Raw genomic sequence first — 24,777 nt, forward strand, 5'->3', positions numbered from 1 at the left:
TGTCAGGAGGTGATTTTCGAACTAATCAAGAGAATACCTACTTATGTATATGTAGCTTACTTCCAAAGGAGTTTAAACAGTATTTTGAAATTTACGTTCTTTGATAATTCTTAATTTAGCTTTCTAGGAAAGAATCCAAGTAAATCTAAGAACATCCTGCCTCCAGTTTTTTTTTGACTTCTCAATCTATTTTATATTTTATTCATTTGTTTTTGACTGTGCTGGGTCTTCATTGTTGCAGCAAGCGGAGACTGCTCTTTATGGCAGCAAGCAGGCTTCTCACTGTGGTCTGTGGCTTCTCTTGCTGCGGAGCACAGGCTCCAGGTGCTTTGGCTCAGTAGCTGCGGTGCACGGGTTTAGCTGCTCCGTGGCAATGTGGAATCTTCCCAGACCAGAGATCGAACCCATGTCCCCCGCATTGGCAGGCAAATTCTTGCCAATTTTAATTGTTTATTGATCCCAATAATTATTTTCTAGGCAGCATTTAATTTCATTTTCAAAGTTTAATTTTCCTAAATAGCTATACCTTTGCTTTTGAAATTGTTTGGAACAAGAGAATGGCTCTTTGAAGTGGTTGTGGGCAAGTGCTGGCATGCATATTTCATGAAAGCTGTGATCAGCTACTCATCCATGGTTTTAAAGTGTAACAGGCTTCCTGTTTCCTTTTTATATAGCTATAAATTTTGAGAGTTGATGGTTTCCCACTGCAACGAGGATGAGTGTTGGTGGGATTCACTCCTTCCGTCTCCTCCTAGTATTTATCTCCTATCATGTAAAGGATCCAAAACACAGAACTTTTGTCCACAATGAACATGGGAGAGTTAGTAGGAAACAATTTTCAACTCTTTCAAATCTGTAACTTTAAAATATTGCAAATAAAACGACCAAGGAAAAGAGACTCTGCTTCCTAAGTAGATTATAGAATTTATCTCTAATTGAATTTTGTTTTGTCCCAAACAGACCCAAATAAATCTGTTATGCCCCCCCTTCCCACTAATATAATTTGAGACACTGAAATGATCTAAGGATTGCTTTTGAAGACGGTTCTGAAGTTTTCCGTGGGTAAGAGCGCTCGTTGTCTTGGTTAAGGTGGCTGCTTTCATGAAGCTTTTTAAACCATGCTCTATTTGCCACTGGTTTTCCATTTATTTTCAATATCCTTCAGGATTTGTGGAGCTTCTAATCCCTTTCAAGTTGAAACGTGATGAGTATGGTGTAGTATACGGCGGTGTTTGGACGAGGCTGACAGTGTAAGCACTTGCTGTAACTGCTTGTCGTCGGTATGGAGCCTTAAAGCCCGAATGGAACAGCAGCAGCCGCTATCAGTCACACAGACAGAGGGGCAGGTCCAGCCAAACCGCTGTGGCTTCTCAGGGCCCCTTTTTTGCTGAATAGAGATGTTGGCTGAGATTGCCTTCTTCCTGCTGCCTCTTGGAAGGTAAATGCTTTTGCAAATCATCTCATATTTAATTATCAGATCCCCTTTCTTTAGAATTTTCTGTCTTGTTTTGACTAAGTCCTATTAGTGAATTTCAGGAAATAGTGTGAAGTGTTATTTTCACATTGAACCCAATCGGAAGCCTGTGACCTCTGTATTTTTCTGTTTATTTTGGTTATGTATTTTAAGATTTTTATGGACATTTAAAATGTTTTAAAATTCTGATCAGAGTTAAAAGTTTTCTTTTTAGTTCACTTAAAACATATTTGAGAAAGCTTTTGGTTTTTACTTCCAGATGCTCATTCATGTTCCAGAATTTCAGAATCATCTATATTTGCTTTTACTCTTAAAATATACTGTCATTATAAAATGGAATGACTATACCATGTGCCAACAATATATTTTATAGAAATGAGATTGTTCATAAAAATGAGTCACTGTAGGAAAGATAGCTCACAAATAAGTGTTCTGTGAAGTAAAAGTTTCACTAAAAAAGGTGAAGATTGAAATAACTCTAATGCTTAAACCTGGTTTTGGGGAAAGAATGCAACTGTGTAATTCACATGTTGAAACTTAAGTGTGTAGCTATCTATTACATTTCAAAGTCTAGCTTAATTTTACTCTTGCCACAGGAATATTCCAGAGGCCATGAGTCCAAGATAAAATCATTGCCAATTTTGTTCCTTTTGCTTAAATATGCAATTAAGTAATGCTTTAGGGAATTACTGCTGGAAGAATAAGTTACCAGTCAAATTTAAATGGAGCCAACTGGTTTTATAGGGCTTCCCTGGTGGCTCAGATGGTAAATTTTTGCCTGCAATGTGGGAGACCCAAGTTGGATTCCTGGGTTGGGAAGATGCCCTGGATAAGGGAATAGCTACCCACTCTAGTATTCTGGCCCAGAGAATCCCATGGACAGAGGAGCCTAGCGGGCTACAGTCCACAGGGTCCCAAAGAGTCAGACACAACTGAGTGACTAACACTTTCATCTGGTTTTATAGAGCTCCACGGGCTCCCCAGCGTGGGCAGTGGTAAAGGATCTGCCTGCCAGTGCAGGAGATGCTAGAGATACGGGCTGGATCCTTGGGTTGGGAAGATTTCCTGGAGGAGGAAATGGCAACCCACTCCAGTATTCTTGCCTGGAAAATTTTAAGGACAGAGGAGCCTGGAGGTTACAGTTCATGGAGTCACAAACAGTTGGACACGACTGAACATACACACACAAGAAATAAGATGTATATATATTTTGAAAATCTTGAGTATAATTGCTTAATAAGGGAATAATTTGGCTATAAAAGAAGCAACTAGATCATTGCTCCTGTGAAAACTCAAGCGTAAGTGGAGGTCACTGCTGGACATTTTGTAGAATGTGTTTTTTCACTGGATATGCTTGGAGATCCCTTCTAACTCTAAAAGTCTAAGATTTTAGTAAACTGTAGACCAGTCCTTTAAATGATTAACCATAAAAATTTCAGAGACTACGAATGGGAGGCATTTGGGGGATATTTAGCCATTATTCTGGAACTATATCCTGAGTTGGGGCAGTGAAGAAAAATCCTTTTCCCTTTCTCTTGCCATTGAAGTCATGTCGACAGTAGAGAAAAAGAAGTTGAACTCCTGCAACTCTACAAATGCTTTATAAAAGAAATTACTCGTTTCAACATTCTCTGCTATTTCTGCTGATCTTCAGCAAGTCCTTTTTAATAAAACATAAGGATCATTTCCTGTCATTGTTGGGTTCTGAAGTTTGACCTCCCCAAAAAGATGACTGGCCTTTGTTAACTGGGTGTGTACGGTGGCCTGTGCCTTGTGGGATCTGGATGTTGATCAGTGATGAAGATTTTTCCATTTTAATTTCAGCAGAAGTACCTTGTGCTCAGAACTGAAGGGCTTGATTCTTCCCGTCTGGGTGGGTGCCAGCTACATGTCCTCTCACCATCCTCCAGCATTGTCTCAGTTCAGTTCAGTTCAGTCGCTCAGTCGTGTCCGACTCTTTGCCAGCCTGTGGACTGCAGCACGCCAGGCCTCCCTGTCCATCACCAACTCCCGGAGTTCACTCAAACTCATGTCCATCGAGTCGGTGATGCCATCCAACCATCTCATTCTGTTGTCTCCTTCTCCTCCCGCCTTCAATCTTTCCCATCATCAGGGTCTTTTCAAATCAGTCAGTTCTTCACATCAGGTGGCCAGAGTATTGAAGTTTCAGCTTCAGCAATGAATATTCAGGACTTATTTCCTTTAGGATGGACTAGTTAGATCTCCTTTCAGTCCAAGGGACTCTCAAGAGTCTTCTCCAACACCACAGTTCAAAAGCATCAATTCTTTGGCACCCAGCTTTCTTTATAGTCCAACTCTCACATCCATACATGACTACTGGAAAAACCATAGCTTTGACTAGACAGACCTTTGTTGGCAAAGTAATGTCTCTGCTTTTTAATATGCTGTCTAGGTTGGTCATAACTTTTCTTCCAAGGAGCAAGCGTGACTGCAGATGCAGTCACCATCTGCAGTCATTTTGAAGCCCAGAAAAATAAAGTCAACCACTGTTTCATTGCTTCCCCATCTGTTTGCCATGAAGTGACGGGACCAGATGCCATGATCTTAGTTTTCTGAATGTTGAGCTTTAAGCCAACTTTTTCAGTCTCCTCTTTCACTTTCATCAAGAGGCTCTTTAGTTCTTCTTCACTTTCTGCCATAAGGGTGGTGTCATCTGCATATCTGAGATTAATGATATTTCTCCCAGCAATCTTGATTCCAGCTTGTGCTTCATCCAGCCCAGCATTTCTCATGATGTACTCTGCATATAAGTTAAATAAGCAGGGTGACAATATATAGCCTTGACATACTCCTTTCTCTATTTGGAACCAGTCTGTTGTTCCATGTCCGGTTCTAACTGTTGCTTCCTGACCTGCATACAGATTTCTCAGGAGGCAGATAAAGTGGTCTGGTATTCCCATCTCTTTCAGAATTTTCCACAGTTTGTTGTGATCCACACAGTCAAAGGCTTTGGCATAGTCAATAAAGCAAAAGTAGATGTTTCTCTGGAACTCTCTTGCTTTTTCAATGATCCAACTGATGTTGGCAATTTGATCTCTGGTTCCTCTGCCTTTTCTAAATCCAGCTTGAACATCTGGAAGTTCATGGTTCACGTACTGTTGAAGCCTGGCTTGGAGAATTTTGAGCATTACTTTGCTAGCATGTGAGATGAGTGCAATTGTGCAGTTAAAACATTCTTTGGCATTGGAATGAAAACTGACCTTTTCCAGTCCTCTGGCCACTGCTGAGTTTTCCAAATTTGCTGGCATAATGAGTGCAGCATTTTCACAGCATCATCTTTCGGGATTTGAAATAGCTCAACTGGAATTCCATCACCTCCACCAACTTTGTTCGTAGTGATGCTTCTTAAGGCCCACTTGACTTCACATTCTAGGATGTCTGGCTCTAGGTGAGTGATCACACCATCGTGATTATCTGGGTCATGAAGATCTTTTTTGTATAGTTCTTCTGTGTATTCTTGCCACCTCTTCTTAATATCTTCTGCTTCTGTTAGATCCGTACCATTTCTACCCTTTATCGAGCCCATCTTTGCATGAAATGTTCCCTTGGTATCTCTCATATTCTTGAAGAGATCTCTAGTCTTTTGCATTCTGTTGTTTTCCTCTATTTCTTTGCATTGATCGCGGAGGAAGGCTTTCTTATCTCTCCTTACTATTCTTTGGAACTCTGCATTCATATGCTTATATCTTTCCTTTTCTCCTTTACCTTTCGCTTTTCTTCTTTTCACAGCAATTTGTAAAGCCTCCCCAGACAGCCATTTTGCTTTTTTGCATTTCTTTTCCATGGGAATGGTCTTGATCCCTGTCTCCTGTACAATGTCATGAACCTCATTCCATAGTTCATCAGGCACTCCATCTATCAGATCTAGGCCCTTAAATCTATTTCTCACTTCCACTGTATAATCATAAGGGATCTGATTTAGGTCATACCTGAATGATCTAGTGGTTTTCCCTACTTTCTTCAATTTAAGTCTGAATTTGGCAATAAGGAGTTCATGATCTGAGCCACAGTCAGCTCCTGGTCTTGTTTTTGCTGACTGTATAGAGCTTCTCCATCTTTGGCTGCAAAGAATATAATCAATCTGATTTTGGTGTTGACCATCTGGTGATGTCCATGTGTAGAGTCTTCTCTTGTGTTGTTGGAATAGGGTGTTTGCTATGACCAGTGCATTCTCTTGGAAAAACTCTATTAGCCTTTGCCTTGCTTCATTCTGTATTCCAAGGCCAAATTTGCCTGTTACTCCAGGGGTTTCTTGACTTCCTACTTTTGCATTCCAGTCCCCTATAATGAAAAGGACATCTTTTTTGGGTGTTAGTTCTAAAAGGTCTTGTAGGTCTTCATAGAACCGTTCAACTTCAGCTTCTTCAGCATTACTGGTTGGGGCATAGACTTGGATTACTGTGACTTTGAATAGTTTGCCTTGGAAACGAACAGAGATCATTCTGTCCTTTTTGAGATTGCATCCAAGTACTACATTTAGGAATCTTTTGTTGACCATGATGGCTACTCCATTTCTTCTAAGGGATTCTTGCCCACACTAGTAGATATAATGGTCATCTGGGTTAAATTCACCCATTCCAGTCCATTTTAGTTTGCTGATTCCTAGAATGTCAACGTTCACTCTTGCCATCTCCTGTTTGACCACTTCCAATTTGCCTTGATTCATGGACCTGACATTCCAGGTGCCTATGCAGTATTGCTCTTACAGCATCGGACCTTGCTTCTATCAGCAGTCACATCTACAACTGGGTATTCTTTTTGCTTTGGCTCCATCCCTTCATTCTTTCTGGAGTTATTTCTCCACTGATCTCCAGTAGCATATTGGGCCCCTACCGACCTGGGGAGTTCCTCTTTCAGTATCCTATCATTTTGCCTTTTCATACTGTTCATGGGGTTCTCAAGGCAGGAATACAGAAGTGGTATACAGTCCATGAAATTCTCCAGGCCAGAATACTGGAGTGGGTGTCTGTACCCTTGTCCAGGGGATCTTTCCAACCCAGGGATTGAACCCAGGTCTCCTGCCTTGCAAGCAGATTCTTTACCAGCTGAGCCACAAGGAAGCCCCAGCGTCATGATTTGAATAGAAACAGTTCCCCAGTGCATGCCAGGTGTCAGCGAGGCATGTGTTAGAATTCTCTGGGAAGGGCGCTTCAGTGTGTCTGACTCTTTGCGACCCTATGGACCATAGCCTGCCAGGCTCCTCTGTCCATGGGACTGTCCAGGCGAGAGCACTGGAGTAGGCTGCCATTCCCTCCTCTAGGTGATCTTCTCAACCCAGGGATCAATCCCCAGTCTCTTATGTCTCCTGCGTTGGCAGGCAGGTTTTTACCACTAGTGCCACCTGGGAAGCCCCTTGTTGACACTTGGTAATCTTGCAGTTTATTTCTGGCCAATGGTTAGCTGACTGTTAACAAAACTGTGACATAAGAAAGGTTATTTTTTACACCATTCACCCTGGCTCCCATCATCAAGTCACACCTTCCATCTTCAGACATTCAGAGTCATTATTTAGTGTTTCTCCACACCTTCTTCTCCAGCTTACCTTCTGGGAAGAGTGTTATTAATATGCTAATGAAAATTTAGGTTAATGTCTTATCTCTCTTGGGGATATGTGCATTTCAAGCTTTTCTTCTTACGAACGGATAGTATCAGCTGGCAGCAGAGGTGTTTGGGGACGCTGCTGGAAATTACTTCTTGTTAAACTCTCTCCCGATTGTCTGTCAGGGTCTTAGTCCCTAGTCCGAACTCCAGCATGCCCCTCTCATTTCTTTCTCTGGTTCATTTATTCAGCAAATCTTTATATGTGTGATGTGCTAGGCTGGGCACAGGGTGTACCGCAAGAAAGTAAAGAAAGGCACAGTTGCTACAGCAGTGGCCTTTAGCGTCTAATGAGAGGTTCTGTCAAATAATTGTATAAATAAATGTCAAGTTAAAACTGTAGGACGTGCTAGGAAGGGGAGAACAGAGTGCCCTGTACATATAATAAGGGCTCCAGCCAGAAGATCCAGGACATATTCCCTGGGAAAGTCTGATTGAACTGAGCGGGAGTTAATGAAGCAGAAGAATTGACAGGATATATTGTTTTCCTAGGATTGCCATGAGAAATCTGTGGTGACCCAAGGACAAAAGAGCAGATAAAACCAAGGAGGGTGTTGGAACCTCAGGAAAAACCAGACCCTTATCTCCTTTCCCTCCCCCGTGTTGTAACTACTAAGGAAACAGTATCACCTGCCTCCCCTCCTACCCCACAGGGAGGAGGTATTTGCCCTACTCTTCCCCCACCCAATATACCGGCCTCATCGAGTCAGCAAATGACCTGCAAGACCCCGTCCCACTCCTTGTACACTGGCTATAAAAGTGGACTAAGGACCCCTTTCAACGTCGGTTCTCCTTTGAGCTGGCCCGCTGTTCTAACAGCGTCTCCCACTCTAATAAACTTTATTTCCCTCCTTTTCCTTTATTTCTGTCTCGTGTCTGGAAATTCTTTTCCAACCCACACCTGGACCACGACAAGTACCAAAAATTGGGTTGTTTAAAACTCCAGGCATGTATCATTTCGTGCCTCTGGAGGCTGGAAGCCTGAAATCCAGGTGTCAGCAGGGCTGCACGCTCTCTGATAGTACTGGGGGAAGCCTTCTCTGTCCCTGCCAGCTCCCGGTGTGCAGGCAGCCGCAGGCATTCTTTGGCTTGTGGGTGCAGAGCTCTAGGCTCATGGCCGTCTTCTCTTGTCGTCTTCGTGTTGCCGTCCCTCTGGCCTTGTCTGTCTCTGCCCAGATGGCCCCTCTGGAATACGAACACCGGTCCTATGGCATTAGGACCCACCCTAACGACCTCACTGTAAACGTGATCACCTCTGTAATAGCTTCCCTGGTGGTTCAGAGAGTGAAGCGTCTGCCTGCAATGCGGGAGACCCAGGTTCGATCCCTGGGTCGGGAAGATCCCCTGGAGGAGGAAATGGCAACCCACTCCAGTTCTCTTGCCTGGAGAATCCCATGGACGGAGGAGCCTGATGGGCTACAGTCAATGGGGTTGCAAAGAGTCGGACATGACTGAGTGACGTCACTTTCAGTTTCACCTCTGTAAAGACCCTGTGTTCAAACCAGGTCACATTCTGAGGACCTGGGGGTTGGAGCTTCATCGTATCTCTTCAGGGGCCACAGTTCAACCCATAAGAGGCCTTGGAGTAGAGCGACAGAAGAGTGCTGTAGGCAGGGGACGCAGTACATGCCAAGAAGAAGTGTGGCCTCTGAGTTTCAGAGAGCAAGGGGGCATGTGGTCTGAGAGGAAACTGGAATGAAGTAAAGAGTAGTGGTTAGGCCTGCCTTAGGGACTGTGGTCATGATGTGAAGGCAGTGCGACTGCACTGGAGCACTGAGGAGGAGTGAGACACGATCCACCGGAGCACTTGAGGAGGAGTGAGACACGATCCACCGGAGCACTGAGGAGGAGTGAGACACGATCCCCCGGAGCACTTGAGCAGGAGTGAGACATGATCCACCGGAGCACTGAGGAGGAGTGAGACACGATCCCCCGGAGCACTTGAGCAGGAGTGAGACACGATCCACCGGAGCACTGAGGAGGAGTGAGACACGATCCCCCGGAGCACTTGAGCAGGAGTGAGACACGATCCCCCGGAGCACTGAGGAGGAGTGAGACACGATCCCCCGGAGCACTTGAGCAGGAGTGAGACACGATCCCCCGGAGCACTTGAGCAGGAGTGAGACACGATCCCCCGGAGCACTTGAGCAGGAGTGAGACACGATCCCCCGGAGCACTGAGGAGGAGTGAGACACGATCCCCCGGAGCACTTGAGCAGGAGTGAGACACGATCCACTGGAGCACTGAGGAGGAGTGAGACACGATCCCCCGGAGCACTTGAGCAGGAGTGAGACACGATCCACCGGAGCACTGAGGAGGAGTGAGACACGACCCACTGGAGCACTGAGGAGGAGTGAGACACGATCCCCCGGAGCACTTGAGCAGGAGTGAGACGTGATCCACTGGAGCACTGAGGAGGAGTGAGACACGACCCACTGGAGCACTGAGGAGGAGTGAGACACGATCCACTGGAGCACTGAGGAGGAGTGAGACACGATCCACTGGAGCACTGAGGAGGAGTGAGGCACGATCAGATCTGCACTTGGAGAGAGGCGCCCTGGCTGCAGTGTGCAGAGTGCATCGGTGGCCCCAGGAACAGACGCAGGTGCACCAGTTAGGAAGCTTCTGCAGTGCAGCCGGTGAGAGGAGGAGGGGTGAAGAGGGAAGTGGTCACAGAAAGTGAAATCCGTGAGCCTCCATGATCAATCAGATGGATGATGGAGGAGGCAACAGTCAAGGATGATTCAGTCCTAGATTTCTGACTCATTTGCCTAAATGCACTAATGAAGCAGGTTAGGGGCAAAATTGTGAGATCAGTTGGGGTATGTTAGGCCCAGAGTGCCCCTCTTGGAATCATCAGCATTTATAGATGTGGGGCTGAGAGGGAAGGTCCCAGCTGAAGATGAAAATTCAAATCACTGGCATGTATGTGATAACTGAAGGTGTGCACCCTGGTCGAGAGAGCCAACACAGGGGCGAGAAGAGGGCTGAGGGCAATGACGGGAGAGAGCCCACAAAGGAAATTAAGGCAGAGCAGCCAGAGAGGGGGAAAACCAGGGAGCCCATGGCTTCAGAGAAGCCAGGGGAAGAGGGAGGGAAGGGTCAAACAGAGCCCAGAGAGTCAAAGATGTCCCATGGAGGCAGCATTGCGGAAGTGATCGGTGACCTTCCGGAAAGACGGTCTGGGGCGGTGAGATGGAGGGAGCCAGGCTGGAGGGGTCTGAGGAGTGGGAGGAAGGGGATGAAGGCGGTCTGCACAAACACTGCCACACTTTGGGACTTCCCCGTGGTCCGGTGGCTAAGAATCCAGCTTCAAATGTGGGGGACACAGGTTTGATCCTCGAGGGGAGAACTGAGATCCCGCGTGCCAGCGGGGCGGCTCAGTCCAGGGGCCGCGACTAGAGAGGCCAGCGTGCCGTCACTGCTGTGCCCACTCTTGTGTCTGGAGCCCACCCCTGCTGTGTAGAAGCAGAGCAGGCTGCCAGGCTCTACGTTTTCATACAAGTGTCCATGCAAATCATTTTTCCCTCCTGTCAGCCCTGGGCAAGGGGAGGGTGGCAAGTGGGAAGTACAGTGACATTTTCTGGTACAGGACCTATAAAAGGTGGTGGCGGCAGCGGCGTTCACCCACTGCTTGTACGCCCCACTCCCGTTTCCTGTGTGTTTCCCTCATGGACAGAAGTCAGCCTCTGAGGAGCAGGGTCCTCCAAGTGCTCTCCTTATGGCCTCTGACGGAGGGGCGCCCACGTCTTCTCTCCTGGGGGCTTCCCCATGTCTCTCTCTCTCAGAGGGCCCTGGGAACTGGGCTGATGCTGCAGGCCAGGGCAGGTGTTTCCTGCTCCAGTTTAATGGACTCTAATCTGGCACCTGCTATAAATATAGGAAGACCCAAAGGCCAAGTCTTTAGTCAATCAGTTTGCTAAGATACACCCCAGTGGCAAAAGTGAAAGTCGCTCAGTCGTGTCCAACTCTGCGACCCCGTGGACTGTAGCCCACCAGGCTCCTCTGTCCATGGGATTCTCCAGGCAAGAGTACTGGAGTGAACAGCCCTTCCCTTCTCCAGGGGATCTTCCTGACCCAGGGATCAAACCCAGGTCTCCCACATTGCAGGCGGATTCTTTACCATCTTAGCCACCAGGGAAGCTAATCATTTCCACTTTGAAAAATAAAACTGTGATTTTCAGTCACTTCAAGGCACATCTTTTGTATTTTTATTCTGAGGCAATAAAAAAAATAAGTTATATATATATATATATATATTTTTTTTTTTTTTTGTGCCATGGTCTAATTATGCCCAACCCAGAACAAAATCCACCTAGTTCTCTCCATGAGGGTGATGATTCTTTTTGTTGTATTCACCATGTCTGGCTCCTTCTATCTTTTGAGATTCTGAGTTGACTTGGTCCTTAACATAAGCGGTCTTGGGGCTCCTGTGTTTCCTGGTCTCCCGTGCTCCATCCTGCACTTCATGGATTAGGCTTCACGTCATGGGCGTGAACCTGTGGGCCGGCCTTCGGCCTCACCTGCTGGGAAAGACTGGACCCTCACTGGGAGGCATGTCAGGATCATGCTGGTTCACACTGGCGTAAATGGGCTTCAGGTTTCTGCGAAAGTCTTCCTTGCTTATACTTTTATTTTTCTCTTTTGAAAATACTGCATAAGCATTTTGTGTATTTCTTTTTACTATAAGAGATTGTCTAACATATTAAGTGTTTAAAGCAAGATGTGAGAAAAATGTATCTGCTGTCTCTCTTCCCAGCACCTGCCTCATCAGCTCCATTTGTAATTTCCTTAGTGGGATTTACATCTTCTCAAAATCGTTTCTGGGTACAAATACCTAAATGTTCTAAAGGTATACTATATAGTACGTATATAAGTCTGATTATATTTATTTTACATATCTTTATATATGTATATAGCCACATGGGAAGATGACTCAGTGATGAAGAATCTGTGTGCCAGTGCAGGAGACCCCAGAGACACGGGTTTGCTCCCTGGGTCAGGAAGGTGCCCTGGAGGAGGAAATGGCAACCACTTCCAGTATCCTTGCCTGGGGAATCCCATGGACAGTGGAGCCTGTTGGGCTACACTCTATGGGGTCACAAAGAGTCAGACTTGACTTAACAACGGAGCGTGAATGCATATGTGTATATATACACATATGTTAAATATTTATCATATTATATCTTATATATAATACATATATAAATGTGTATATATGTGTATTACATATATATATACATTTATGATGGTTCTTTTTACATGAGCAAGATCAAATAATACATGTCATTCTATGACTTGGTTTTCATTAATATGTTTTTGCCGACATCTCTCCCTCCCTCTTTGCAAAGTGTTCCATGATATACATGTATCATTCTGTAACCAGCTTCCTACTGATGTTTTTGCTGTAATTGATAATACCGCAGTGGTCAGGGTTTCTCTTACTTTTTGTCCATATGCGGAAGTCTTTCTTTCAGTTACATTCAAAGACGTCGTATCCTGGGCACACGCGTTCGGATTTTCGGGAGATGTCCGTAGCACCCATTCTCCTCCACTTGCTCCCTCACCTGGTGCTGGCCTGGAACTCCGCATCCTGGCTGGACTAATCCTCCCAGCTTCTTAAGGAAGGAGCCAGCGTGGGGGCTGGAGGCTGGTGGGCAGCATGGCCCCCACTGCTGGAGCATTTCCTTCAGGCAGAGAGCAGAGACAGTTTGGAACCGGCAAAAGCAAAAGACCAGGAAGAGCTGCCAACACAGGTACAGTCTTGGTTTGCTTGTGTGTAAATTAACTTCTTCTAAGGCTTTACCCAATGGTATAAGTTGAGATAACTGGCTAAACTGTATTTAGGAAAAAAAAAAAAATTAAATTTGATTTCTATTCTATACCATACATTGTGCGCAATTTCAGATAAATTAAAAAAACTAGTAGTTATCTGTTTGGGGAGTAATTCTGACTGATTTTCATTTTATTTTTCTCGATTGTCTATAGCTTCTGAATATTTCATGTATTATTAAAATTATGTTTTAAAGAATTGAATATCTTCCATGTACTATTTCTAATTCATCAACCTCTCTTTCAGTTCAGTTCAGTTCAGTCACTCAGTCGTGTCTGACTCTTTGCAACTCCATGAATTGAAGCACGCCAGGCCTCCCTATCCATCACCAACTCCCGGAGTTCACTCAAACTCACGTCCATCGAGTCAGTGATGCCATCCAGCCATCTCATCCTCTGTCATCCCCTTCTCCTCCTGCCCCCAATCCCTCCCAGTATCAGGGTCTTTTCCAATGAGTCAACTCTTCGCATGAGGTGGCCAAAGTCCTGGAGTTTCAGCTTCAGCATCATTCCTTCCAAAGGAATCCCAGGGCTGATCTCCTTCAGAATGGACTGGTTGGATCTCCTTGCAGTCCAAGGGACTCTAGAGTCTTCTCCAATACCACAGTTCAAAAACATCAATTCTTCGGCACTCAGCTTTCTTCACAGTCCAACTCTCACATCCATACATGACCACAGGAAAAACCATAGCCTTGACTAGACGAACCTTTGTTGGCAAAGTAATGTCTCTGCTTTTGAATATGCTATCTAGGTTGGTCATAACTTTCCTTCCAAGGAGTAAGCATCTTTTAATTTCATGGCTGCAGTCAGCTTCTGCAGTGATTTTGGAGCCCCCAAAAATAAAGTCTGACACTGTTTCCACTGTTTCCCTATCTAGTTGCCATGAAGTGATGGGACCGGATGCCATGATCTTCGTTTTCTGAATGTTGAGCTTTAAGCCAACTTTTTCACTCTCCTCTTTCACTTTCATCAAGAGGCTTTTTTATCTCTACATTATTAGAACACTACCCTCTCTTGTAGAGTCTCCTATTTGAGGGTCATTTTTTGGAAATCTTTGGTAAGTAGAGGTGATAAGTCTTGCCTTAAAAATGTGAAAAGAATATACCTAGACAAAAGAAAACCTTTGTAACAAAATTGTATTACGATTTATGACATGAGACAGATTGTATAATGTAAATGGATCCTAGAAATACAAACATGCTCCTAGAAATACATTGTGAATATATTTCTTGCTCATTATTTATTATATGTAGGTAAATACTGTTGTTGATGCTCATTAATGTAAGAAATATTAACACTACTATTTTAACTCCCCCAAATATTTATGGATTATATTGTGAATTAAGAAAAACCATATCACTTTAATTTGTTAGCCCTTCTTGAACTGGGAATTAGTTCACTCATGCAATTTACTTTTAATTTACTTGGCTTTACTCAAAATTATTTGTCTGCAAATTAAAACGGAGCTCTCCTTGCAGAAGGGTACTCCTCAGATGCCCTGAACACGATGATTCGTTCCACCTCTTGTTCTCATCTTGGATCATGGCTGCAGGACACGGTTTCCAGTGAAGATGGTTTTGCTTATCAAATCCTCAAAGAAAAAGTGCTGTTGCCGTGCAGATGAATAGTCAGTTTTAATTAGTTTATTATTTGGGGTTTGATGAAAGACTTTCATGGATATTCGAGACACGTAAGTGGAAGAGGATTGTTGGATAGCCATGTACTCCATTCTATACACTTTATGTGGTGCCTACCGGGTGCCAGACCCCGTGGGGCGCCCCACTCCACCCAGTCCTCTGTCCCTTCATGCCCACTGGGTGCTGAGTGTGGTGTCAGACCCTGAGGACCAGTCCTGAGAGGACCAGGCCTGAGAGGGGATCAGTCCTGAGAGGGAACCTGTCCTGAGAGGGGATCAGTCCTGAGAGGGGACCTGTCCTGAGAGGGGATCAGTCCTGAGAGGGGACCTGTCCTGATGGGGATCATTCCTGAGAGGGGATCAGTCTTGAGAGGACCCAGTCCTGAGAGGGGACCTGTCCTGAGGGGGGACCTGTCCTGAGAGGGGACCAGTCCTGAGAGGGGACCAGTCCTGAGAGGGGATCAGTCCTGAGGGGACCTGTCCTGAGAGGAGACCTATCCTGAGAGGAGACCTGTCCAGAGAGGGGATCAGTCCTGAGGGGACCTGTCCTGAGAGGGGACTGGTCCTGAGAGGAGACCTGTCCTGAGAGGGGATCAGTCCTGAGAGGAGACCTATCCTGAGAGGGGACCTGTCCTGAGAGGGGATCAGTCCTGAGAGGGGACCTGTCCTGAGAGGGGATCAGTCCTGAGAGGGGACCTGTCCTGAGAGGGGACCAGTCCTGAGAGGGGACCTGTCCTGAGGGGATCTGTCCTGAGAGGGGATCAGTCCTGAGAGGGGACCTGTCCTGAGAGGGGATCAGTCCTGAGAGGGGACCTGTCCTGAGAGGGGACCAGTCCTGAGGGGATCTGTCCTGAGAGGCGATCGGTCCTCTGAGGGGAGCTGTCCTGAGAGGGGAGCTGTCCTGAGAGGGGACCCAGTCCTGAGAGGGGACCCAGTCCTGAGAGGAGACCTGTCCTGAGAGGACCAGTCCTGAGGGGATCTGTCCTGAGAGGGGATCAGTCCTGAGAGAGGACCAGTCCTGAGGGGACCTCTCCTGAGAGGGGCCCCAGTCCTGAGAGGGGCCCCAGTCCTGAGAGGAGACCTGTCCTGAGAGGACCAGTCCTGAGGGGATCTGTCCTGAGAGGGGATCGGTCCTGAGAGAGGACCAGTCCTGAGGGGACCTGTCCTGAGAGGGGACCCAGTCCTGAGAGGAGACCTGTCCTGAGAGGAGAACTATCCTGAGAGGGGACCTGTCCTGAGAGGGGACCCAGTCCTGAGAGGAGACCTGTCCTGAGAGGGGACCAGTCCTGAGAGGACCAGTCCTGAGGGGATCTGTCCTGAGAGGGGACCAGTCCTGAGAGGACCTGTTCTGAGAGGAGACCTGTCCTGGGAGGACCAGTCCTGAGGGTATCTGTCCTGAGAGGGGATCGGTCCTGAGAGAGGACCAGTCCTGAGGGGACCTGTCCTGAGAGGGGACCCAGTCCTGAGAGGAGACCTGTCCTGAGAGGAGAACTATCCTGAGAGGGGACCTGTCTTGAGAGGGGACCCAGTCCTGAGAGGAGACCCAGTCCTGAGAGGAGACCTGTCCTGAGAGGGGACCAGTCCTGAGAGGGGACCTGTCCTGGGAGGGGACCAGTCCTGAGAGGGGATCAGTCCTGAGAGGGGACCTGTCCTGAGAGGGGACCTGTCCTGAGAGGGGATCAGTCCTGAGAGGGAATCAGTCCTGAGAGGGGACCTGTCCTGAGAGGGGATCAGTCCTGAGAGGGGACCTGTCCTGAGAGGGGATCAATCCTGAGAGGGGATCAGTCCTGAGAGGGGACCTGTCCTGAGAGGGGATCAGTCCTGAGAGGGGACCAGTCCTGAGAGGACCTTTCCTGAGAGGGGATCAGTCCTGAGAGGGGACCAGTCCTGAGGGGACCTGTCCTGAGAGAGGCAGGCTGCTCTCCGCCCTTGTGGGGCTCCCAGTGCCCCAGATGCAGAGAAGCGGCGACAGGGACCCTGAGAGAAGTCCGAGGGGACAGCGGTGGGGTAGTGGGCTCCAAAAGGCTGAGGGGTTGAGAGGAGTCTTCTGAGTCCCACAGAGTGAAAACGGGCTTGTGGTGAAGGCGAGCTCATCACCCTGAGGGCAATGCCAGAGAAGGAGAAGCTGGAGCTGGGCAGGGGGCCCATGGATGGAGGAAGGGAGGGGACAGCACAGTGTGTGCTTAAGGGCAGACACGCAGTCCTGGTCCCTGCCTTTGGGACGTCAGAAAAAGCGCACATCCCCGGGGGTCCAGTGACTTCAACTCCGCACTCCCATTGTAGGAGCCCAGGTTCAATCCCTGATCAGGGAACTAGATTCCACATGCTGCAATTAAAGATCGCGTAGGCCTCGACTGAGACCCAGTGCGGCCAAATAAATAAATGAATATTAAAAAATAAATAGAGGGCTTTGCTGGTGGCTCAGTGGTGAAGAGTCCACCCTCCAACGCAGGAGACGTGGGCTTGATCCCTGGTCCGGGAAGATCCCTCGGCCCTCGGAGCACCGAGCCCAGGACTGCAATGACTGAGCCCAGAGCCGCAACGACCGAGCCTTTTGCCGCAACTGCTGAAGCCTGTGCGCCCTGACACCTGTGCTCTGCAACGGGAGAGGTCCCTGCAAAGGGAAGCCTGCAAACCGCAGCTGGAGTGTGCTCCCCACCCTGCCCCCTGCTCGCTGCAACTAGAGAAAAGCCCGAGCAGCAATGAACACCCAGCACAGCCAAAAATAAAAAATAAATATAATTTTAAAATAAATAACAATTAAAAATATATTTAAAATAATATAATAACTTCCTTAACTTTTCCTGTCTGTGTGTGTGTGTTTAATAATTTTATTTACAGGAATAGTTAAGGAAGAGGAAAAGGAAAAGTTCAGGAAGACCCCCAAGTCACAAAGCCTTGGAATTTCCCTGGGAGGGTGGGTATCGGTAATGTCCCAGGACATGGGGACAGACTTGGTAAAAATGAACACTTTGAGGCTTGTGAGAACCTGGCTGAGTATACAACAGTTCGAAGGCAGTGGAGAGGCTGGGCCAGAAAAGATTTGAGAGGCGACTGTGCCTAAGAGCTTCACTTACATAAGAGCTAGAAAGGAGCCTAATGTCTTAGACTCTCAGACTCTCATTCTAATTATTAGACTGACAGAGCCACTCTCTCATTTCCATTGTTTCAAATTACTTATCCCATAAAGGAACACTGCCAGCAGTAGATAATCACCGCCCTATAACTTTGAATTCTGTCATCCGGGGAGTTCGAAAGTATAGTGTCCTAGATCCTAACCCTGGAGAAGATTCAGTGAGTAAGACAGAGACATTTCATGTTCACCTGATATCCACCCTCCTCACCTTTCTTCTCAGCTCTCGGCAGTGGATGGAGTCCTGCGACAGGTTCTGGCCGATAGACGGTGAGTCGATGTGCCAGGAGTCACCCTGACGGGCTTCACCTGCCACGTCAACATCGAGAGGCTTCGTCTCCACGGTGGAGCCACCAGAGAGGAGCACCCTGCGTCCCTGAGCCCTGGTGAGCATGAGATGCCCCAGAGGACACTCAGAGCCAGAGGTAAGCCTTTCAAGGTGGACTCGCTGACCGTCTAGTTTCTGTCTGTTTCTGCACCATGGTCTGGCCAGTCCTGACCAGCACAGCCTGACTTCTGCCCGCCAGAAACCAGTTGCACAAACATACATTATCCGTGACCCTGGGGCAGTGGCCCGCTGACCACACTTTGTGACGAGTGACCACACTGACCTATTGTGATAGCATAAGTCACATGGGTACCTTAGACTCTTCCTCAACACCCAGAGTGTTAGATCTCCCATAAAGGAGGTTTGGCTGGCAAAGGGTGCACCCTTTGAAATGTTAATAATGTATGTCATTGAAGGAAGCATGATTCACTGGAGTGATTAATGTATTGGTCACAGTTTGTTGAGCATTTACTATGTGCCAAAGTAGACAGGATTGTACACAGGCAGAAAGTGGTACGGTAGGATTTGAGCCCAGTTCTGTCTGATTCCAAACATTTGCTTTGACTCGTATGCTCATAATTTGCAAACTCTCCTCCCCTGATGATTTAGAGCGAGGGCCCTTGACTGAGGCTGACTCTAGTGCCACTTTGTGGACTGCGGCTCAGACGGTAAAGAATCTGCCTGCAATGCGGGAGACCTGAGTTCGATCCCTAGGTTGGGAAGATCCCCTAGAGGAGGGCACGGCAACCCACTCCAGTATTCTTTCCTGGAGAATCCCACGGACAGAGGAGCCTGGTGGGCTGCAGTCCATAGGATCGCAAAGAATTGGACACGACTGAGCGGCTTGACTTTCTTTGGCGCCCCCATCAGAGTGACTGGCAAGGGTTATGGTAATACTCAGTGTTGTGTAACATTTAGTAATAACCATTTTCTTAAACCTTCGTTATGATTTTTAGCTAAGCATTTTCCAGGCTTTGAAGACAGTTATTTAGCATCCTTTCAACTTCTCTAACGGTAAATGAAGGTTTTTGATTCCTGAGAGCTGCAAAGGAAGTTTGGTGTGGGCTTAGAATTCCTTCTATGGGGATCCCAAGCTCTAATGAACTTGTGTATCAATAAACCAAACTGATAGCAAAAAATTCCTGGATCCCTAACAGGTCTCTATGCATTGATCATATGTCAAAAAGTCCCAAAAATAGTCTCCACAGAGAAAGACAAATAAGAAATGATTTCACTTATACATGGAACCTGAACAGGCCAAACCCAAAGAAACAGAGCAGAGCAGTGTCTGCCAGGAACTGGGGTGTTGTGGGGGGCGAGATGCTGATCGAAGGGTGCAGCCTCCCAGTCGTAAATATGAATGAGCTCCAGGGACTGCTGTGCAGCACGGGGACTACGGGCTGGTGCGCAGCACCGTATTCCTAGGCTTCCCTGGTGGCTCAACTGGTAAAGAATCTGCCTACGATGCAGAAGACCTGGGTTCCACCCTGGATTGGGAAGGTCCCCTGGAGAAGGGAATGGCAACCCACTCCAGTATGCTTGCCCAGAGAATTCCATGGACAGATGATGAGGTCACAAAGAGTTGGACACGACTGAGTGACTCACACGTACATTGTATATTTGAAAGTTACTAAGAGGGTAGGTTTGCTTTTAAGTTACTAAAAGCAAAATGGCTGTCTGAGGAGGCCTTACAAATAGCTGTGAAAAGAAGAGAAGCGAAAAGCAAAGGAGAAAAGGAAAGATATAAGCATCGGAATGCAGAGTTCCAAAGAATAGCAAGAAGAGATAAGAAAGCCTTCCTCAGAGATCAATGCAAAGAAATAGAGGAAAACAACAGAATGGGAAAGACTCGAGGTCTCTCCAAGAAAATTAGAGATACCAAGGGAACATTTCATGCAAAGATGGGCTCGATAAAGGACAGAAATGGTATGGACCTAACAGAAGCAGAAGATATTAAGAAGAGGTGGCAAGAATACACAGAAGAACTGTACAAAAAAGATCTTCACGACGAAGATAATCACAATGGTGTGATCACTCACCTAGAGCCAGACATCCTGGAATTCAAAGTCAAGTGGGCCTTAGCATCACTACGAACAAAGCTAGTGGAGGTGATGGAATTCCAGTTGAGCTATTTCAAATCCTGAAAGATGATGCTGTGAAAGTGCTGCACTCAATATGCCAGCAAATTTGGAAAACTCAGCAGTGGCCAGAGGACTGGAAAAGGTCAGTTTTCATTCCAATCCCAAAGAAAGGCAATGCCAAAGAATGCTCAAACTACTGCACAATTGCACTCATCTCACACGCTAGTAAAGTAATGCTCAAAATTCTCCAAGCCAGGCTTCAGCAATATGTGAACCGTGAACTTCCAGATGTTCAAGCTGGTTTTAGAAAAGGCAGAGGAACCAGAGATCAAATTGCCAACATCTGCTGGATCATCGAAAAAGCAAGAGAGTTCCAGAAAAACATCTATTTCTGCTTTATTGACTATGCCAAAGCCTTTGACTGTGTGGATCACAATCAACTGTGGAAAATTCTTCAAGAGATGTGAATACCAGACCACCTGACCTGCCTCTTGAGAAACCTATATGCAGGTCAGGAAGCAACAGTTAGAACTGGACATGGAACAACAGACTGGTTCCAAATAGGAAAAGGAGTACATCAAGGCTGTATATTGTCACCCTGCTTATTTAACTTCTATGCAGAGTACATCATGAGAAACGCTGGGCTGGAAGAAGCACAAGCTGGAATCAAGATTGCCGGGAGAAATACCAATAACCTCAGATATGCAGATGACACCACCCTTATGGCAGAAAGTGAAGAGGAACTAAAAAGCCTCTTGATGAAAGTGAAAGAGGAGAGTGAAAAAGTTGGCTTAAAGCTCAACATTCAGAAAACGAAGATCATGGCATCTGGTCCCATCACTTCATGGGAAATAGATGGGGAAACAGTGGAAACAGTGTCAGACTTTATTTTTTGGGGCTCCAAAATCACTGCAGAAGCTGACTGCAGCTATGAAATTAAAAGATGCTTACTCCTTGGAAGGAAAGTTATGACCAATCTAGATAGCATATTGAAAAGCAGAGACGTTACTTTGCCAACAAAGATCCATCTAGTCAAGGCTATGATTTTTCCAGTGGTCATGCATGGCTATGAAAGTTGGACTGTGAAGAAAGCTGAGTACTGAAGAATTGATGCTTTTGAAGAATTGATGCTTTTGAACTGTGGAGTTGGAGAAGACATTTGAGAGTCCCTTGGACTGCAAGGAGATCCAACCAGTCCATTCTGAAGGAGATCAGTCCTCGGTGTTCTTTGGAAGGAATGATGCTAAAGCTGAAACTCCAGTACTTTGGCCACCTCATGTGAAAAGTTGACTCATTGGAAAAGACCCTGATGCTGGGAGGGATTGGGGGCAGGAGGAGAAGGGGACGACAGAGGATGAGATGGGTGGATGGCATCACGGACTCGATGGACGTGAGTTTGAGTGAATTCCAGGAGTTGGTGATGGACAGGGAGGCCTGGCGTGCTTCAGTTCATGGGGTCGCAAAGAGTCGGACACGACTGAGTGACTGAACTGCACTGAACTGACTGAAGAGGGAGGTCTTAAATGTCCTTACCATAAACACGCACACACACACACAAATGGTAATTACGTGAGATGATTAACCTTACTGTGGCAACTGTTTTGCAATATGAATTGTATCAGTACTCTTGCCTGGAAAATGCCATGGACAGAGGACCCTGGTAGGCTACAGTCCATGGGGCTGCAAAGAGTTGGACACGACTGAGCAACTTCACTTCACTTCACATTCCCATATTATACACCTTAAACTTATACATATTATATGTCAATTATCTTTTGTATTTATTTTATTGATTTTGGCTGGGTTGGGACTTTGTTGCTGCGAGCGGGCTTTCTCTAGTTGTGGTGAGCAGGGGCTCCTCTCTAGCGGGGGCTTCTCGTTGCAGGGGCTTCTCTCTGTGGAAGCGTGGGCTCTATGGCGCCCAGGCCCAGTAGCTGTGGCACCCGGGCTTAGCTCCCCTGTGGCCCGTGGGATCTTCCCAGTCCAGGGATCGAACCTGTGTCCTTTGCATTGGCAGATATATTCTTAACCACTGGACCATCAGGGAAGTCCAATTATCTTCTAATAAAGCTGAAAAAGGCCTCCAGATGAATGTCTATATAGTTTATCCTCTCTTGATTCTCAACAACTCAGTGTTCTCATCTACTTAAAAGTAGAACTGTCTCTCCTTGTGATACTAGACTTCAGTCTTCTCCCAAGCCATATAGTTTTGCGTTTTGCTCCTTCTCCTGGGCAGGTGCCGGGACAACCTGATTTGTGGGCGCACGGAGAATAGCCACGGCCACTCAGAACCAGAGCTCAGCTAGTCAGTGGACAGCAAATCAGGAAGTGGCGATGTTTAAGTCACAACAACAACAGCAGCAAAAAATACCTTGAATGTCATCTCAGTAAAAGAAACTGTTGTCCCATCAGACCACGGATGTGCTTTTTAAACTCGGTTACATGTCAGATCAGCTGATAGGGTCCAGTGCTGCCAAGCATTCTAAGGGAATTTTCTTATCCACAGAGGACCTTGGTGCAAAATCACTGTCTGCAGTTGGTGGCACTCTTGTTAGAAACCTTGACTAAAAGGCCCTCTGGGTTTATTTTTCCCTTAACTTCCCTTCAGAAATGGGTAGCATGGAGGGAGAAGTTACCATGGGATACCACACCAGGGAAAATCATGTACCCTGCTATTGCTACAAAACTTGGCTAGTTGGTTGATATAATTTAATGCCAACTCCCAGAGTAATTAAAAATTAGAAGAATGATTTAGTGCCGGCTGATTTTATTTTCTAGGTCTCCAAAATCACTGTAGACGGTGACTGCAGCCATGAAATTAAAAGATGCTTGTTCCTCAGAAGGAAAGCTATAACAAACCTAGACAGCGTATTAAAATGCAGAGAGAACACTTTGCTGACAAAGGTCCATATAGTCAAACCTGTGGTTTTTCCAGTAGTCATGTATGAATGTGAAAATTGGACCACGAAGAGGGCTGAGCGCTGAAGAACTGATGCTTTCAAATTGTGCTGGAGAAGACCCTTGAGAGTCCCTTGGACTACAAGGAGACCAAACCAGTCAATCCTAAAGGAGATCAGTCATGAATATTCATTGGAAGGCCTGATGCAAGGCTGACACACCAATTCTTTGGCCACCTGATGCAAAGAGTCAACTCACTGGAAAAGACCCTGATGCTGGGAAAGACTGAAGGCAGGAGGAGAAGGGAATGACAGAGGATGAGATGGTTGAATGGCATCATTGACTCAGTGGACACGAGTTTGAGCAAGCTCCAGGAGATAGTGAAGGACAGGAAAGCCTGGCGTGCTGCAGTCCATGGGATCGAAAAGAGTTGGATACAACTTAGCTCCTGAACAACAACATGAAGTATCAGGGCTTCTTAGGCAGCACTAAGGTTAAAGGCAATGGCACCCCATTCCAGTACTCTTGCCTGGAAAATCCCATGGACAGAGGAGCCTGGTGGGCTGCAGTCCATGGGGTTGCCAAGAGTCCGACACGACTGAGCGACTTCACTTTCACTTTTCACTTTCATGCATTGGAGAAGGAAATGGCAACCCACTCCAGTGTTCTTGCCTGGAGAACCCCAGGGACGGGGGAGTCTGGTGGGCTGCCGTCTATGGGGTCACACAGAGTCGGACACGACTGAAGTGACTTAGCAGCAGCAGCAGCTGCCAATGCAGGAGACGAAAGAGACATGGGTTTGATCCCTGGGTTGGGAATATGCCCTGGAGAAGGGAATGGCAACCCACTGCAGTACTCTTGCCTGGAAAAAATCCCATGGACAGAGGAGCCTGGTAGGCTACAGTTTATGGGGTCGCAAAGAGTCAGCCACGACTTAGCGACTAAACATAAACATAAAATGTCTCTAAGTATGATTTGCTCAAGTTCCATTTTCAAACAAATGGTCCTGGAAGAAACTTACTCCTGCTGTTCCAAAGGGTCCCATCCAGGAGCCCACATCTTGCCTGCCGTGAGAAGCCACAGAGGCAGGAATTTATCCTGGGTGGAAAGTTCACTGAACATGCTGTGCTGACTATTTGAAAATTACTTGTTCCAAAAGCCCTTCAGAAACCAGTAATTGTATTAGCTTGGCTTCTGGAACGGTTTCCTACCTGCAGTAAAATGTAATCACAACTGTCAGCCAGCAAATAATTGCTCCAATGTCTAAATGAATGGCGAGTCTTCTCTGGAAGGAATAACTGTTCCTCAGTGAGTCAGCTCAGCCCGTGTCTCGGCTTCAGTTGCTGATGACCTGGGCCATCTGCCTGAACCAATGAGGAGAGAGGAGAGGGCTGCGGGAGCTCTAATTGGTGGAAACAAGGCAGGACGGGGACTCTCCACAGCCTATGAGCTGCCGGGCTTTTTCGAGCCAGCCAAAGCCCTTCATGAAGACAGGGCACCCCAGGCAGCTTTCAGGTCAAGGACTTGGTCACTGACAGGGAAACCGAGTCCCATAACACTGAGCTCCCTTACGGAGTTTATGATTAACCTCTCCATTCAAAACCTCAGTCCCGTGTCTGTCCCCTCTGACCTCAGTCCTTTGCCCACTGAACACTTCGTCAGTCAGATGATGAAGATCGCTGTGGTCGCTCATACTAACATAGTAAGATTGCTGTTATACAGATCATCACTTACAGAAAGGCTTAGGGCAAGATGAGCTCACGGATGCCTGAGCCA

At 46.8% G+C, this 24,777-nt stretch overlaps 1 long non-coding RNA gene across 6 annotated transcripts in view; it reads left to right on the top strand.

Moving 5' to 3' along the window:
* Nucleotides 1–24,339, top strand: part of LOC147363850 (uncharacterized) — a 31,713-nt gene extending 7,374 nt beyond the window's left edge. Inside the window, exons 2-7 of one of the 6 annotated variants that reach the window (XR_015133842.1) lie at nt 1,166–1,438; nt 12,559–12,849; nt 13,803–13,982; nt 14,404–14,615; nt 17,918–18,119; nt 22,882–24,339. This is a non-coding gene — a long non-coding RNA (uncharacterized LOC147363850). Of the gene's footprint in view, nt 1–584; nt 1,063–1,162; nt 1,439–12,558; nt 12,850–13,172; nt 14,140–14,403; nt 14,616–17,013; nt 17,365–17,917; nt 18,120–22,339; nt 22,854–22,881 lie in introns of those variants that run through there. The other 5 variants (XR_015133843.1, XR_015133846.1, XR_015133844.1 and 2 more) reach the window with 5 other exon arrangements.
* The last annotated feature ends 438 nt before the right edge of the window (nt 24,340–24,777 follow it).

Source organism: Bos grunniens, chromosome 10 (assembly GCF_055505025.1).
Source record: "Bos grunniens cultivar Pamir isolate PY7600 chromosome 10, Bosgru_T2T1.0, whole genome shotgun sequence".
NCBI lineage: Eukaryota > Metazoa > Chordata > Mammalia > Artiodactyla > Bovidae > Bos > Bos grunniens.